This window comes from Trichosurus vulpecula, chromosome 7 (genome assembly GCF_011100635.1).
Source record: "Trichosurus vulpecula isolate mTriVul1 chromosome 7, mTriVul1.pri, whole genome shotgun sequence".
In the NCBI taxonomy this organism is placed as follows: Eukaryota; Metazoa; Chordata; class Mammalia; order Diprotodontia; family Phalangeridae; genus Trichosurus; species Trichosurus vulpecula.
Window position 1 is genome coordinate 242,945,169 of NC_050579.1, and position 16,233 is coordinate 242,961,401.

Consider the following 16,233-nt stretch of genomic DNA (forward strand, 5'->3'; position numbering starts at 1 on the left):
CTTTCTCATGGTTCATTCCATTGGTTATGATTCTTCATTACAACTGGACTATTATGTAAATAAGTTCAATGTGAAGGTATATGTAGAACATACATTGGATTACATGCCGTCTCTGGGGGTGGGGGGAGGAGTGGGAGGGAGAGAAAATTTGGAACTGAAATACTTGTGGAACTGAGTGTTGTAAAGTAAAAACTAAAAATAAATAAAAAAAAACTTTTTCTGCATCTGTTGGGATAAACATATAATTTCAGTTAATTTTGTTTTTGATATGGTTAATTATGCTGATAATTTTCCTAATATTGAACCAGCTCTGCATTCCTGGTATAAATCCCACCTAGTCATACTGTGTTATCCTCATAATAAGTTGCTATAATCTCTTTGCTAATATTTTATTTAAAATTTTTGCATCTATATTCATTAGGGAAATTGGTCTATGATTTTCTTTCTCTGTTTTGACTCCTCCCAGTTTGGGTATCAGAACCATATCATAAAACTATATCATAAAAAAAATTTGGTAAGACTCCTTCTTTGCCTATTTTTCCAAATAGTTTATAAAATATTAGAATTGTTCTTCAGATGTTTGGTAGAATTCACTTGTATATCCATTTGGCCCTGGAGATTTTTTTCTTTTCTTTTCTTCTGTTTTTTTTTTCTGTATATATTTTAGTTAATATTTTAGTTTTCAGCATTGATTTTCACAAGATTTTGAGTTACAAATTTGCTCCCCATTTCTACCCTCCCCCCATTCCAAGATGGCATATATTCTGATTGCTTCATTCCCCAGTCAGCCCTCCCCTCTTTCACCCTATTCCCCACCCCCCCATCCCCTTTCCCCTTACTTTCTTGTAGGGCAGGATAGATTTCTATGCCCCATTCCCTATATATCTCATTTCCCAGCTGCATGCAAAAAAAAAAAAAAAGAAAAAATACTTTTAAAACTTTGAGTTCCAAATTCTCTCTCCTCTTTCCTTCCCATCCACCCTCATTAAGAAGGCAAGCAATTCAACATAGATCACACATGTATTACTATGTAAAACACTTCCACAATGCTCATGTTGTGAAAGGCTAACTATATTTCCTTCCATTCTATCCTGTTCCCCTTTATTCAGTTTTCTCCCTTGACCCCTTCTTTTTTCAAATGTGTTTGCTTTTGATTACCACCTCCCCCTATCTGCCCTCCCTTCTATCATCCCCCCTTTTTATCCCCTTCCCCTTACTTTCCTGTGCAGTAAGATACCCAATTGAGTATGTATGTTATTCCCTCCTCAAGTTGAATCCGATGAGAGTAAGATTCGCTCATTTCCACTCACCTGCCCCCTCTTCCCTTCCAAAAGAACTGCTTTTTCTTGCCACTTTTATGTGAGGTAATTTACCCCATTCTATCTCTCCCTTTCTCTCTCTCTCTCAATATATTCCTCTCTCACCCCTTAAATTTATTTTATTTTTTTAGATATCATCCCTTCATATTCAACTCATCCTGTGCCCTCTGTCTATATTCCCTTCAACTCCCCTAATACTGAGAAAGGGATCCTGAATTACACACATCATCTTTCCATGTAGGAATGTAAACATAACAGTTCAACTTTAGTGAGTCCCTTATGAATTCTCTTTCTTGTTTACCTTTTCATGTTTCTCTTGATTCTTGTATTTGAAAGTCAGATTTTCTATTCAACTCTGGTCTTTTCATTGAGAAAGCTTGAAAGTCCTTTATTTTATTGAAAATCCATATTTTGCCTTGGAGCATGATACTCAGTTTTGCTGGGTAGGTGATTCTTGGTTTTAATCCTAGCTCCTTTGACCTCTGGAATATCATATTCCAAGCCCTTCAGTCCCTTGATGTAGAAGCTGCTAGATCTTGTGTTATTCTGATTGTGTTTCTACAATAGTCAAATTGTTTCTTTCTGGCTTGATGATATGTGAAAAGTTGAAAGGAGAGAGGACAAACAGGAGGAAGAACAGGATGGAGGGAAATACACAGGTAGTAATCCTAATGTTGAGTGTGAATGGGATGAACTCTCCCATAAAATGGAAAAGAGGATAGCAGAGTGGATCAAAAACCAGAATACTACAATATGTTGTTTACAAGAAACACACTTGCAGCAGAGACACGCACCCACAGAGTAAAGCAAGACCTGGAAAGACTTGTACAAACTGATGCAAAGTAAAATGTACAGAACCAGGATAACATTGCACACAGTGTCAGCAACATCATGTGATAATCAACTATGAATGATTCAGCTTTTCTCAGCAACACAAGGAACCAAGACAAGTATAAAGGACTTACCAAGGAAAATGCTATCTATATCCAGATAAAGAACTGATGGATTCTGAATGTAGATAGAAGCATATTTTTTTACTTTATTCTTTTTCATGTTTTTTTTTTTACTTTTGATCTGTTTCTTCTTTCACAACCATGATGAATATGGAAACATGTTTTACGTGATAGGATTTGTATAAACTATATCAAACTGTCTGCCATTTTCAGAAGAGGCGAGTGGAGAGAGGGGGAAAAATTTGAAACTCACAATCTTATAAAAATGAATGCCAAAATTTTTCTTAATTTGTAATTATGGGGAAAAATACTAGTTAAGGAATGAAAAAAATATAGAGCAATGGTGGCCAGGGAGAGACATTTGGGCTGAAGGTGGTGAATGGGGCCACAGGGGAGTAGATGGACACAGCCCATCCAGAAACAACAGAAAAGTAGATTTTATTACAGCTCTGAAGGGGGGAAGAGCTATGAGGAAAAGCTAGATACATCTTTATGAAGAGGCTGGCACAGGGGGGGTGGAGAAAGTTGCTCTAGAGAAGGGCATGAAGTGATGCATAACAGGGCTTTTTCTGAAATAGTAGTCAGGGCTCTCAGCAGCTAGGTTGTGCAGTGGCTAGAGCACTGGGCTTGGAATCAGGAAGACTTGGGTTCACATCTCTCCTGTCAGATTGGCTAAAATGACAAAACAGGAAAATGATAAATGCCGGAGAGGATGTGGGAAAATTGGAACATTGTTACATTGCTGGTGGAGTTGTGAACTGATCCAGCCATTCTGGAGAGCACTTTGGAACTATGCCCATAGGGCTATAAAAATGTTCACACCCTTTGACCCAGCAATACCACTTCTAGGGCTGTATCCCAAAGAGATCACACAAGTGGGAAAAGGACCCATATGTTAAAAAAATATTTATAGTGGCTCTTTTTGTAGTAGCTAAGAATTGGAAATCAAGGGGATGCCCTGTATTAGGAGGGCAGAGTTTATAATCTCAAAGAGGATCATAAACATGTCTGAAAGGTTCGGAACCGCCGGATATAAGAAACTCTCAAAGTAGAAGGTAGAAGAATCAAAACATATATTTAGGCTCCACAGTAACCAACCCATGAACCAGCAACCCCATTTTGATATATTGATCAAAAGCTTCCAGGCCCAATAAGTACGCCTTGAAAGAGTAACCAGGAGGCTACAGAGAAGCATGATTGCGTAAAGCAAAATCATGCTTCCCCCTCTATGGTAAAAAGATTACCCACTGGCCTGAAGTCTTTGTTCAGCTTCCTCCCGTAGGTCAGCTCTGCTACTGGCAGCTCCTGCTCCTGCTTCAGCTGTGGCTGTGGCTGTGGCTGTGGCTGTGGCTGTAGCCTCTGGCTCCAACGGGAGCTGCTTTTAACCATCCAGCTTCTGCGGGGGTGTAAGGTATGCCGAGGAAAGCACAGGTTCTTTCAATCTGCTTAAGCAAGGTGAAGGGGTTGACCGGGAAAGCACAGGTTCTTTCCATCAGCTTAAGCAAGGGAAGCAAGGTGAAGGGGCCGACAAGCTTACTCCAGTCCAACATACAAACAGCATTCAGTTCAGGGGAAAAAGCCAAACTAGTCAAGGGCACTTGTTGACTAAGTGCTAAGGAGCCCATTTTTGGTTGCCAATACACTCCACCCCTTGTTATAGGATACATAATCTAATCAGCCATGTATCCTAGAACATACATTGTGATCCAATTACAAAGAAAACTAAAACATATCATTCATTATAAAGCAAAACATATCATTTGGTGACATTCCTAAATATTAGTTTACGATTCAAATGTGATCCACCCCTAGGTCCCAGCAAGATAATCTCTTCAATCAATCATCCCCAAAATAATTATTAATAATTCAAATGTCCACCCCTAAATCCTTGTATCCATTACATAGGATCAATAATATCATAATAATAAAACAACATAGCAAAGATAACACAAAATAAGTAAACATAGAACACTATCATCATTCCCACCCCCCCTTGAATGATTGGGGCTCAAAATCTTGGGGTAAGGGGTGAAGGTCTCATTTTCCATAGCTTCTTCATGCTGAAATTGGATGTAGAGATGGCCCTGCCCCAAAAAGTCCCATTCCAGAGGTCAGTTCTTTAATGAGCTGGCAGGAATTCCAAGAATGCTATGTGCTTAGGCAGTCACCAGAAAGTGCAGGGTGCTTAAGCCTAAAGGAAACAGAACTAGCAACAACGTTAGCCAAAACAAAGGACAAAAAGAGTAGACAAGTATGGACTATTATTCTTCAAATAAAATCATCTCAAGTTTGGTTGAGATTTCAGTTATGCAAAGATCCAACATCAGAGCCAAACTCAGGTGGGAAATGTTTCTTTTCAAAAGGAACATAATGAGGAAGCCAAGAGGATCCCACCCTAGATAGAGACTAAGATTGTCCTCTCAGCCTTTCCCCAGATGTACAAGGAAACACAATGGGAAAATTAAACTAAGAGGATCCCATCCTAGATAGAGACTAGGATTGTCCTCCCAGCCTTTCCCCAAATGTACAAGTTTTCATCCGTTAATCACACAAGGTCATCTTTCCTCTGAGTGGCTTATGGCATTTACCAGCATCAGCCATACCTGTGGAGTCTGTGAATCTACTATTATAACCTATTCACGGTAAAGTATATGGTTCAGGGGTACGATTTGGTAATTATTTTCCCCTGAATAGACAACTGTTACAGTGTTGTCCTTCCCATGGGCTATAACTTCCGCAGCCTTTGGAATATCATCTGGCTTCCGTTTTACCCATACCTTAGCTCCTGACTTTATTCTATCAATGGAGCAAGACCTTTTTGCCCCTCTAGTAGTTATTTTGGGAGGAGGGTCAGTTTTCACAAAGGGTATTTTTTCACAGGGGATAATAATCACTTGAACTATCCTATCATTTCTACAAAATTGTACAGGTTTTTTACCCATATTCTGGAGTGTCACAACAATTTCTTTTTGATAATTAGAATCTATCACTCCAGCCAATACATGTATTCCTTGAGCCGCTAATCCTGGTTTAGGTAATATCCGTCCAAAATGATTCTTGGGGATTCTCATACATACTCCAGTAGGGGTTTTTCTTATCTCTTTCCTATTTAACCTAAAATTCTCTATACAATGTAAATCATATCCTGCTGAACCAGGTGTTCCTGGACTTGGTAGTGGGACATCTTCCCTCACAGTCCAAAATTCAACGTTTTGGATCTCACATGTTTGCTGTTCTCTGATCTGCAGATTTGGGGTCATCATTCTGGCTAGAGGTGTACTCCCCCCTAAGGGCCTATTATTCAAATTACGTAAGGCAATAGACAAATTATCCTTCCAATGTCGATATGAATTATTTGAGCTTAATTTTCTCAGCTGTTCTTTCAACAATCCATTCATTCTTTCAATTAGCCCAGATGCTTGTGGGTAATATGGAATATGATATATCCATTCTATATTATTCAACACACAATATCTTTTCACTTCTTTGCCCTTGAAATGTGACCCATTGTCACTTTGAATCTGCATTGGGGTTCCATAATATAAACTTATAATATCTAGAGTTTTACAGGTGTTTTTCTGAGTTGCGTCTTTATAAGGACAAGCCACTAGTACACCTGAATAGGTGTCAACACACGTACATACATATTTACATCCTTTATCCTGGGGTAGTGGGCCAATATAATCTATCTGCCAAATTTGGGCTGGAACTTTTCCCCTTGCTATTTCTCCAGTAACTATCCTAGGAAGAGTTCGTTCTTTTTCTAATTGGCATATACAACACTCCTCTGTTATTTGTTTTAACAATGCATGAGAAATACTGATCCCTCGATCCTGTGCCCATCGATGGGTGGCCTGGACCCCTAAATGGCCAGCAGTCTGGTGGACCCTTCTTGCTAAGGCTGGGTCATCAGTTGGAGTCGGAGTAGGGACAATACATTCAGCAGCAATCTTTGCTAGTCGATCCGCATGTGCATTGTACTCACGTTCTGGTGTGGTCAGGGTTGCATGAGCATCAACATGAAAAACTGACAGATCTGTAACCAAAGACATGTCCCATATATTTTCCCATAACTCTTTACCCCAAACTTGTTAGCCATGAATCTCCCAATTCTGATTCCTCCATGTAGGCATCCACGTAGCTAATCCATTAGCTACCGCCCACGAGTCAGTAAATATATGACACTGTCCTCCTTTCTCTGCTCTGATGGCCTGATGCACTGCCATCAGTTCAGCATATTGGCTACTTCCACCTATCCCAGAACTTTCCAGAGTTCTCCTTGTACAGGGTTATAGGCTACTGCTTTCCAATGTCTCTTCTGTTCTAAATATTTTGCTGTCCCATCAGTAAACCAAGCATGTTTCTTCTGTTCTTCATTTAGTCCGTCATATCCATTATTCCATTTCACTAAGGATGGTACCATCTGTTGCTTAGATTCAAGGGGCTTTTCATTGCTCTCAGTATCAATGTTCGCCACAGATTCATGTAGAGCAGAAACTCCATTTTTGCCTGCTCTGGACCTATTCTGAATATACCACTTCCATTTGATTATGCTTGCCTCTTGTGCATGTCCAATTCTGTGAGAAGCTGGGGTACTCATTACCCAAGTCATAATTGGAATTCCAGGCCTTAATACCACTTCATGACCCAGAGTTAGTTGCTCAGTTTCTACTAAAGCCCAATATGCAGCTAACAGCTGCTTCTCAAAAGGTGTATATTGCACTCCAGATGAGGGCAGTTTCCTTGACCAAAAGCCTAAAGGTACACTTCGGCTTTGTTGTTTTTGCCACAGACTCCAATTTGCATAGTCATCTTGTACAGTCACTTGTAACTCCACTGGCCCATTTTGCATAGGCCATAAGTCTAGAGCTAATTGGATAGCAGCCTTTGCTTCCTCAAAAGCTCTACTTTGTTCAAGTCCCCAGTCAAATTCATATTTCTTTCTGGTGACTTTATACAAGGGTTTTAAAATCTGTCCCAAATGTGGGATGTGGTGTCTCCAATAACCAAATAGCCCTATGAACTTTTGGGCCTCTTTCTTATTGGTAGGGGTGGGAAAATCCTGGATTTTTTGTCGAGCTTGTGGGAGAATTTCTCGCAGTCCTCTATTCCACTGTATCCCCAAGAATTTTACAGTTTGAGCTGGCCCTTGAACCTTTGCGGGGTTGATTTCCCATCCTTTGCTTTTCATACGGTCAATTAATAATGCTAAACTCTCCTCCACCTCCTTTATATTCTTTCCCTGTATCATGATGTCATCTATGTAATGTGTAAGCTGTACACCAGGTAACTTTAATTCATCCAAATGTTCAGCTACAATCCTGTGGCAAATAGTTGGGCTATGAATATATCCTTGCGGCAGGCGTGTAAATGTATACTGTCGGCCTTGCCAAGTAAAAGCAAACTGATTCCATTGCTTGGGGTCTATTGGGATCGTAAAGAAGGCATTGGCCAAATCAATAACTGCATACCAAGTCCCTTCACGTTTTTGTATTCTCTCTATTAAAGTAACCGTGTCTGGGACAGCAGCATACAAGGGAGGAGTCACTTTGTTCAGCTGTCTATAATCTACTGTCATCCTCCATGTCCCATCTGACTTTCGGACTGGCCAGACAGGGTTGTTCCATTGAGTAGTTGTAGGGACTAACACTCCTGCCTCAACACATTCTCTTATAGTGTTGGCAATTTCATCTTGCCCACCTGGCACACGATATTGTCTCAAAGTAATTATTTTGGAAGGTTCGGGCAAAGTGATTGGATCCATCTTGATTTTCCCCACTAAGACTGCATTAATGCCCATTTTCCTCACAGCAAATTGGTATTTCCCTTCAGGTAAATTTAAGGTCATACCCTTCAATATGTCTATTCCAATGATGTATTCGGGAATAGGCACAATAACCATACTATATTCTTTCTTGGGCAACTGTCCAATTTTCATCATTAATTTAACTTGCCTGGCTGATATTTCAGTCCCTCCTAGTCCTGTAATGGTAATAGGAGTTCCATGGCTGAACTTGTCTGGATTTCCATAAATAAGGGTGGCCTCGGCCCCAGTATCTATTAATGCCTCAGTTACCGTACTTGACCCATTTTTCCAATATATGGTCAAGTTAATGTGAGGTCTGCAATCCAGCCTGTGTATTTCCTTAATTTGGACTGGGGCTCGGCCTGTTCCCTAGTATTCCCTTTCATGTGATTCACTTGGGTTTGAAGGTTCAACATCTGTAGCATTTGCAGAAGCAGTTCTTATTTCCCTATCTCTCCTGTTATCAAGTCCTTTATCTCTATACATTCTATATAATTCATTGTTTGGAATTCCATCTATCATTTCAAAACCTACCCCTGCTCTCAATAAAGCAGTAAACATTTCTTTCCTTGTTACTCTCCTTTGGCGCCAAGTTTGCTGGTTATTCACCCTTCTCTCTCGAGGAGATCTATCCCTTCCCCAGTCACCTAAGTCATGTATCTGTAAAATCTTATTTATCACTGTTGTAAGACGGCTCCCCACTTCTCCAAGTAATAAATTCAAAATTAGTTGTTTATAAGCAGGGGGAGCTGTCCTAATTATTAAATTCCTATGAGGCAGTCCCATTGGATCATTGTAATATTTGTCTGCGGTTCCTATCATAATGGCAGTCTTCATCACCTCCTCCTTTAGTCTCATGATACAATCTCTAAGTGAATACCAGGTTCTGTGCTCAGTGGGCCACATAGAATCAGTAGCATATCTCTTATTGCATCCCACAGCGGCTAACGCCAACAGAGTAGTCCTGCTATCACCATCTCCTTGCTGATGATGTTCCCTAAAAGCTTGTTGAACTAGAGGATCATGGCTGATACCTATGAATCTCATACAGTCTGTCCTATCTACTGATATTCCACTAGCCCCTTGATCACTGAGTCTTACCATCCAAGATATTAATGGTTCTCCTATTCTTTGGCTGAATCTACTCAAAATATCTGTGACCTCTTGCGGTGAGAAATCTTCCTGAATTTCCCTTGTAACTGAATCTTCACCTCGGGTTTCTGTCTTCCTCCTTTGTATGGGTCGAGCCCTTGTCTGATCATTTAACCATCTCCTATTCTCTGTGTGAGGGACATCCTGAACCCCAGTAGTGTTTTGTGCCTCAGCCCCTAACGTTGTCTCATTTTCCCCCCACTCACTTCCTCTGCCACCATGGCTAGGACGAAGCAGGCAGTCAGGCTCTTTCTGGGCTGGGTTGAAATGCACTCTGGGCTTTTTTGGTCTCCTGTTGCTCTTAGCCACATTAATAGAAAAGTTCTCATTTGAGTCCATTTGGTCTCCTGCTATCTGAGATTCCCCTTCTTGCTGTGGGGTAGGAGTGCCCCCATGTCTTTCACTTAATCTCAATCTTTCGTATACTAGCCAGTAGGCTGATAACACTGTCCAGCTTTGCCTAGATAGTGATGCCCCTGACTGAATCCCAACTTCTTGTAAACACTTTTACAAATCCCTAGGATCTCCTCTCCGTAGCCTTGGTTCCCAGTTTTCACAGGGTCCAGCTTTTTTAGCCAATTCTTTTGCTAGGGAGGAATAAAATGGATCCTCCCATCCTGGGATATTCATCTCTTCCTCTGAAATTGTTCTGCTTCTAAATAGAGATCTTATACCTAGCGATCCCATCCTCGTCGCCAAATGTATTAGGAGGGCAGAGTTTATAATCTCAAAGAGGATCATAAACATGTCTGAAAGGTTCGGAACCGCCGGATATAAGAAACTCTCAAAGTAGAAGGTAGAAGAATCAAAACATATATTTAGGCTCCACAGTAACCAACCCATGAACCAGCAACCCCATTTTGATATATTGATCAAAAGCTTCCAGGCCCAATAAGTACGCCTTGAAAGAGTAACCAGGAGGCTACAGAGAAGCATGATTGCGTAAAGCAAAATCATGCTTCCCCCTCTATGATAAAAAGATTACCCACTGGCCTGAAGTCTTTGTTCAGCTTCCTCCCGTAGGTCAGCTCTGCTACTGGCAGCTCCTGCTTCAGCTGTGGCTGTGGCTGTGGCTGTGGCTGTGGCTGTAGCCTCTGGCTCCAACGGGAGCTGCTTTTAACCATCCAGCTTCTGCGGGGGTGTAAGGTACGCCGAGGAAAGCACAGGTTCTTTCAATCTGCTTAAGCAAGGTGAAGGGGTTGACCGGGAAAGCACAGGTTCTTTCCATCAGCTTAAGCAAGGGAAGCAAGGTGAAGGGGCCGACAAGCTTACTCCAGTCCAACATACAAACAGCATTCAGTTCAGGGGAAAAAGCCAAACTAGTCAAGGGCACTTGTTGACTAAGTGCTAAGGAGCCCATTTTTGGTTGCCAATACATGCCCATCAGTTGGGGAATGGCTGAACAAGCTGTGGTATATGAAAGAAATGGAATGCTATTGTTCTATAAGAAATGGGGATGATACAGACTTCATAACAACCTGGAAAAACCTACACAATATAATGCTGAGTGAGCGGAGCAGAACCAGGAGAAAATTGTACACAACCACAGATATATGGATTCTGTGAGGACTAACCCTGATAGACTTTGCTCTTCTCAGCAAAACAAGGTGCAAAGACAACTCCAAAGGACTCATGATGGAGAATACTATCTACATCCAGAGAAAGAAATATGAAGTGTCAATGCAGATTAAGGCACACTTTAAGCTTGCCTTTTTTTTCCTCTTTGTTTTTTCTCTCTTTTGTTTTTGTTTTTGGGGTTTTTTTTGGGTTCTGTTTCTTCTTTCTCATGATTCATTCCATTGGTCATAATTCTTCTCCACGACTTGCCTAGTGTGTAAATAAGTTCAATGTGAAGTTATACATAGAAGATATATCGGATTCCATGCTGTCTTGGGGAGGGAGTGGGGGAGGAAGGGAAGAAAATCTGGAACTCAAAATTATGTAGAACCGAGTGTTGTAAACTAAAAATAAGAAGAAATCATAAAAAAGGAAGACACGTTCAAATCCAGCCTCACACACTTCTATGTGTCCCTGGCCAAGGTATTTAACCCTATTTGCCTCAGTTTCCTCTTCTGTAAAATGAGCCAGTGAAAGAAATGGCAAAACACTTCAGTATCTTTGCCAAGAAAACCCCAAATAAGGTCACAAAGAGTCAAACATGACTGAAATGTCTGAACAACACAAGCACTGAGGGTTTAGTTACCAATCAAGAGAGCAGAGCCCCAGAGTATGAGTTTTGGTTTGAGGAGCAAGATGATTGTTAAAACTTTAGTGGCAGTGGTCCCTCTATTTACCTCCTTCCATAAATTATTATAATTTTCTCTCCAAACCCATCCTTCACTGTCACTGCAACCTCTGACACTGACAATCCCCTCCTTGAAATCTTTCCCCTTCCACCCCAGCTTCTGTGACACCTGACCATCCTCACTTTTTTCTTACCTCTCCAATTATTACCTGACTCCTCTTCCTCTTTTAATCACTAAACATATTCATGACCAAAGTCACCAATCTCTATTCTCTTCTCTCACTTCTCTCTCTGTCTCTCTCTGTCTCTGTCTCTCTCTGCCTGTCTCTTTCTCTCTCTGTCTCTCTGTCTCTGTCTCTCTGTCTCTCTGTCTCTCTCTCTGTCTCTGTCTCTCTTTCTCTGTCAGGCATCTATTCACTCTAACCCCTTAATTTCTCCCTCTTTACAGACCCTAAATCTTGATCTTGGCTCATCCTTTGTTTCCAAATCCCCATCAAACATCTCCACCTGGATGTTCCCAAGCACCTCAAACTAAAAACGTAAAAGTTGTCATCTTTAAATCAAATCTTCCTCCTGATTTCCTGATTTCTATTAATGGACCTCTATTCTGCCTTATACCATCTCTAGAAAACCTAGAGGAATTTGGGATTCAGGTCTCTCTCTTTCCCTTACCTCTGACAGACAAGTCAGAAAACCTTACTGATTCTTCCTTTCCAGTGTCTCCCCTCTGCCCCAGCTTTTCCAATCACACCTGATCACCCAACTAAAAACCCTTTAATCCTCAAATATCCTCACCCACACTAATATAGCAGTTTACCATACTAACTACATTACCCTGGTAATTACTACTGTGTCACCCTGGCTAAGTCACTAATTTGAGGGCCTCAGTTTCCTCATCTATAAAATGAAAGAGTTGGCCTAGATTTTCTCTAAAGTGCAAATCCTGGGATACTATGCAGATAAGGGAATCACCCACAGGCAAAGCTCCTTCAGAAGAATAAGAGATTGGGGGAAAGGGGAAACCTTGGCCTAAGATATCGAGGCTCAGAACCACATCAATGTGGTCACCAATTCAAGTGAGTCAGACTAGAGCTGGGCTCCTTGGAATGACCTCAAACCTCTTAAGCCTCCTCATTTCTTAGACATTTGCCCATCTTCTTTGCAAATTCAGGATCTGAAAGTGGGAAAGTGTGTTCTAATAAACAAATTCTTGACATTGTACTTCTGAATCTTGAACACATCTGGAACCTCTGGTCCTCCTTTGGTTCCCTGACACTTTGAACTGGCTGTGATAATAACTCCTGAGTCCATCCCCGTGCCTTTGACTGCCCTACTTAGCTCAGTCCTTCCTACCAGGATGACAGTCTACAACATGGCTTTCTGCCCCGCTCCAGAGGTCAGGCATGATGGGTCAAGCTTCAGCATCTGTAGGGGTCTCCTAACTGGTCTCTGTGATTAAAAATATTTTCTTCTCCAAAGCTCCCAGCTCACCCCATGACTCTCCATTGCTGTTTAGATGAAGAACAACTTCTTTAGTGTAGATATCAAGGCCTTCTCCACCTCTGCTCCCATTTCCCTTTCTAGTCTTCTTTTCCACTTTTGCCCACATGAAACTTCAGCCCAAGCCAAAGTCTATGGACAATCCCTTAGTTCCTCCTTGTGCTTGCTCTTTTCTGTGATCATTCTACCACAGATGTGGATTCTTTCCCTATTACATCCTCCCAGTCACCTGAGCTCACAATCTCAGTGTTATTATCACTGTCATCACTCATATTGAATCTCTTACCAAAACCTGACAATTTTTACCTTTGTAGCATCTTGAATATGCCTCATTTTCTCCTCTGATTTTGCCACGGCCCTGATGCAGGCCCTCACTACCTTCCACCTGCACTACTGCAATAGATTGCCAATGGGTCTGTTGGCCTTCGGGCCCACCCCCTCTAGTCCATCCTCCATTCAGCTGTCGAATGGATCTTCCTAAAGCACGGATCTGACCATGTCACCCACCTGTTCGATAAATTCCAGTGGCTCCCTATCACCTCCAGCATCAACTTTAAAAATCCTATTTGGCCTTCAAAGCTCTTCTCACACTGGCTCCTCCTACTTTTTCAGTCTCCTTAAGCCTGGCTTCTCCCTCCCTCACCCATGTACTCTGTGATCCAGTGACACTGGCTTCCCGGCTGTCCCTCCTGCCAGACATTCAATCTCCCAACTCTGGGCATTTCCTCTGGCTGTCCCCATGTCTGGAATTCTCTCCCTACTCATATCTGACTCATGGCTTCCCTGGCTTCCTTCAAGTACCAACTAAAATCCCATCTTCTATAGGAAGCCTTTCTCAGTCCACCTTAATTCTAGTGGCTTCCCTCTGTTGGTTATTTCCAAAGCATCCTGAATATAACTTGTTTATATACAGTTGTTTTCATGTTGTCATCCCCAGGGACTTTTACCTTTCTTTGTATCCCCCTCAGTTAAGATAATGCCTGGCACATAGTAAGAGCTTAAAAGTTTGACTAATTTCTAGCTGGGAGGTGACTTCAATATTGTGTAGTTTGACTTATTGTCCATATCGGGGCAGCATGTGCTCAGTACACCCACGGCTGAGACCAGGGTGTTCCTGGAGTTGTCAGCTGGGTTATATAGCAATCACCCTGCTAGGACTGGGAGATCCCCCTGCCATCAGGTTTCCCTTGCTCAGGCCCTGATAGACTGTCTCTAGAAGGCCCCTCCTCTCTTGCCCAGCCCTGGAGAATTAATGTTACACATGGCATATTCTCTCCACAGAGGCAGTGCAGGTGACAAAGCTCAAGAATGGGACAGATTCCTGAAGGATGGCTCTAAATGAGGTTAGGATCTTGAAGGTACTGTGATTAACCAGGCCGGGTGCCAGGCCAGGCTGCAGGGGCAATAATATGGATAGTTCCAGAGGGGCTTTTATCTGTTTACCTTACTTACTTACACTCTCTGCAAGAGGATTGTGTCCCATCCCAGAGGGCTCCCTCCCTGCCCAGAAAAAATGATCTTGCTCCCCTGCTGTGTCATGGAAGAGGCCCCTTGATCCAGGCCTGGGCTTCAGGGAGAGTAGCAGCGGTGTGGAGATCAGACATGATGCTGGCAGACAGGGTGCAGAGAGTGCAAGCCCTGCCTGATCCAGGGGAGGGGGATTGGGGAACGTTGGGCCTGCACCTCTTTTCTCAGCCCATGAACAAGGGATCACGAAGATAGGAGAAAAGCCAGCCTGGTCCATCCCCTTGGTCCCTCCAGCCCAGTATTCGCTTCTAGCTTGCCTCCAAGAAACAGATGGGGAGGCCTTCCCCTATTCTACCATGATGTTATTCTTGAAAACCAGAGGTGGTCCCAAATACTCCAGCTTCATTTATGGCCTTGAAATCACACCTGGGAAATTAATCCAAGAAAGTAGCCCCATCACTCCCCCAATAACACCCAAATTAAAACCTTTCCAGAAGCTTAGGCAGATTCCGTGAAGATGTTTAGTGGGACAGAAAAGTTTAGATGGTGGTGAGAGACCTTAACAGCTCTTACCATCTCATCCCCTACTCAGAAAGCTCCAGTGACTTCTTATCACCTCCAGGATCAAATATAAAATTCTCTGCTTGGCCTTCAAGGCCCTTCACAACTTGGCCCCCTCCTACTTTTCCAGCCTTCTTACACTTTACATTCCCAGGCTCCCAGTACTCTGCTGTCCAGTGACACCAGCCTTCTTGTTCTTCCTCCCATAGATTACTCTATCTTTCTACTCTGGGCACTATCTGGCTGTCCCCCTGTTCAGGACACCCTTCCTCCTCACCTCTGCCTCCTAACTTCACTGGCTTACTTTAAGTAACAGCTCAAATCCCACCTTCCCCATCTTTTCTGATCCCTCTTAATGCTAGCACCTTCCCTCTGTTGATTATGTCCCATTTATCCTGTATATATCTTGTTTGTAAAGAATTTGTTTGCATGTTGTCTCCCTCATTAAACTGATCTCCTGAGGGTAGGGGACTATCTTTTGCCTTTGTTTCTATCCCTGGCATTAGCACAGTGCTTGGCAGATAGTAGGTATTGACTGGAGCCCTCAGCTCACTGGGGAGGGGGCCCAAAGGGGAAAGGAAGCAAAGGCCAAAAGAAGAGTCAGTTGGGAGGGGAGCCTGAAACCCAGTTTCACCTACTGCCCATGTATCTAAGGACCGTCCTGTCCCAAGTCCTCCCTTCGGTCTGGGCCAGGGAGAAGAGTGCTCTCCTTGGGCCCCGCCTCTGCTCTCTGGGGAGCTGCTGCTCTGTACTTACTTGGGGCATGTCTGCCTGTGGTCACCTGGGAATTCAGCACCAGCAGGGTCTCAGCCAACACTTTTATCCAGATGCCTCTGGGGAGCAAGACACACACCATCCCGGAAACAAGATGAACCTGAGGGACTCAGAGGGATATAGCAGTCAGGATGGCCCTTACTTTATGGGAACTACCCTTGACATCTCCCATACTAAGAATTTACAGACTCTCTTGTTTGCCCCAGGGTTGGGCAACCTCAGGGATGAGAGAACCAATTAGCTTGAGGAATGAAGGGCATAATTAGTTCCTAGGTGTATTAGGAGGGCAGAGTTTATAATCTCAAAGAGGATCATAAACATGTCTGAAACGTTCGGAATCGCCGGATATAAGAAACTCTCAAAGTAGAAGGCAGAAGAATCAAAACATTTATTTAGGCTCCACAGTAACCAACCCATGAACCAGCAACCCCATTTTGATATGTTGATCAAAAGCTT

General features: G+C 42.5%; 1 pseudogene; it reads right to left on the reverse strand.

Moving 5' to 3' along the window:
- Positions 1 to 15,859, reverse strand: part of LOC118857857 — a 28,554-nt pseudogene extending 12,695 nt beyond the window's left edge.
- Between the last annotated feature and the right edge of the window lie 374 nt (positions 15,860 to 16,233).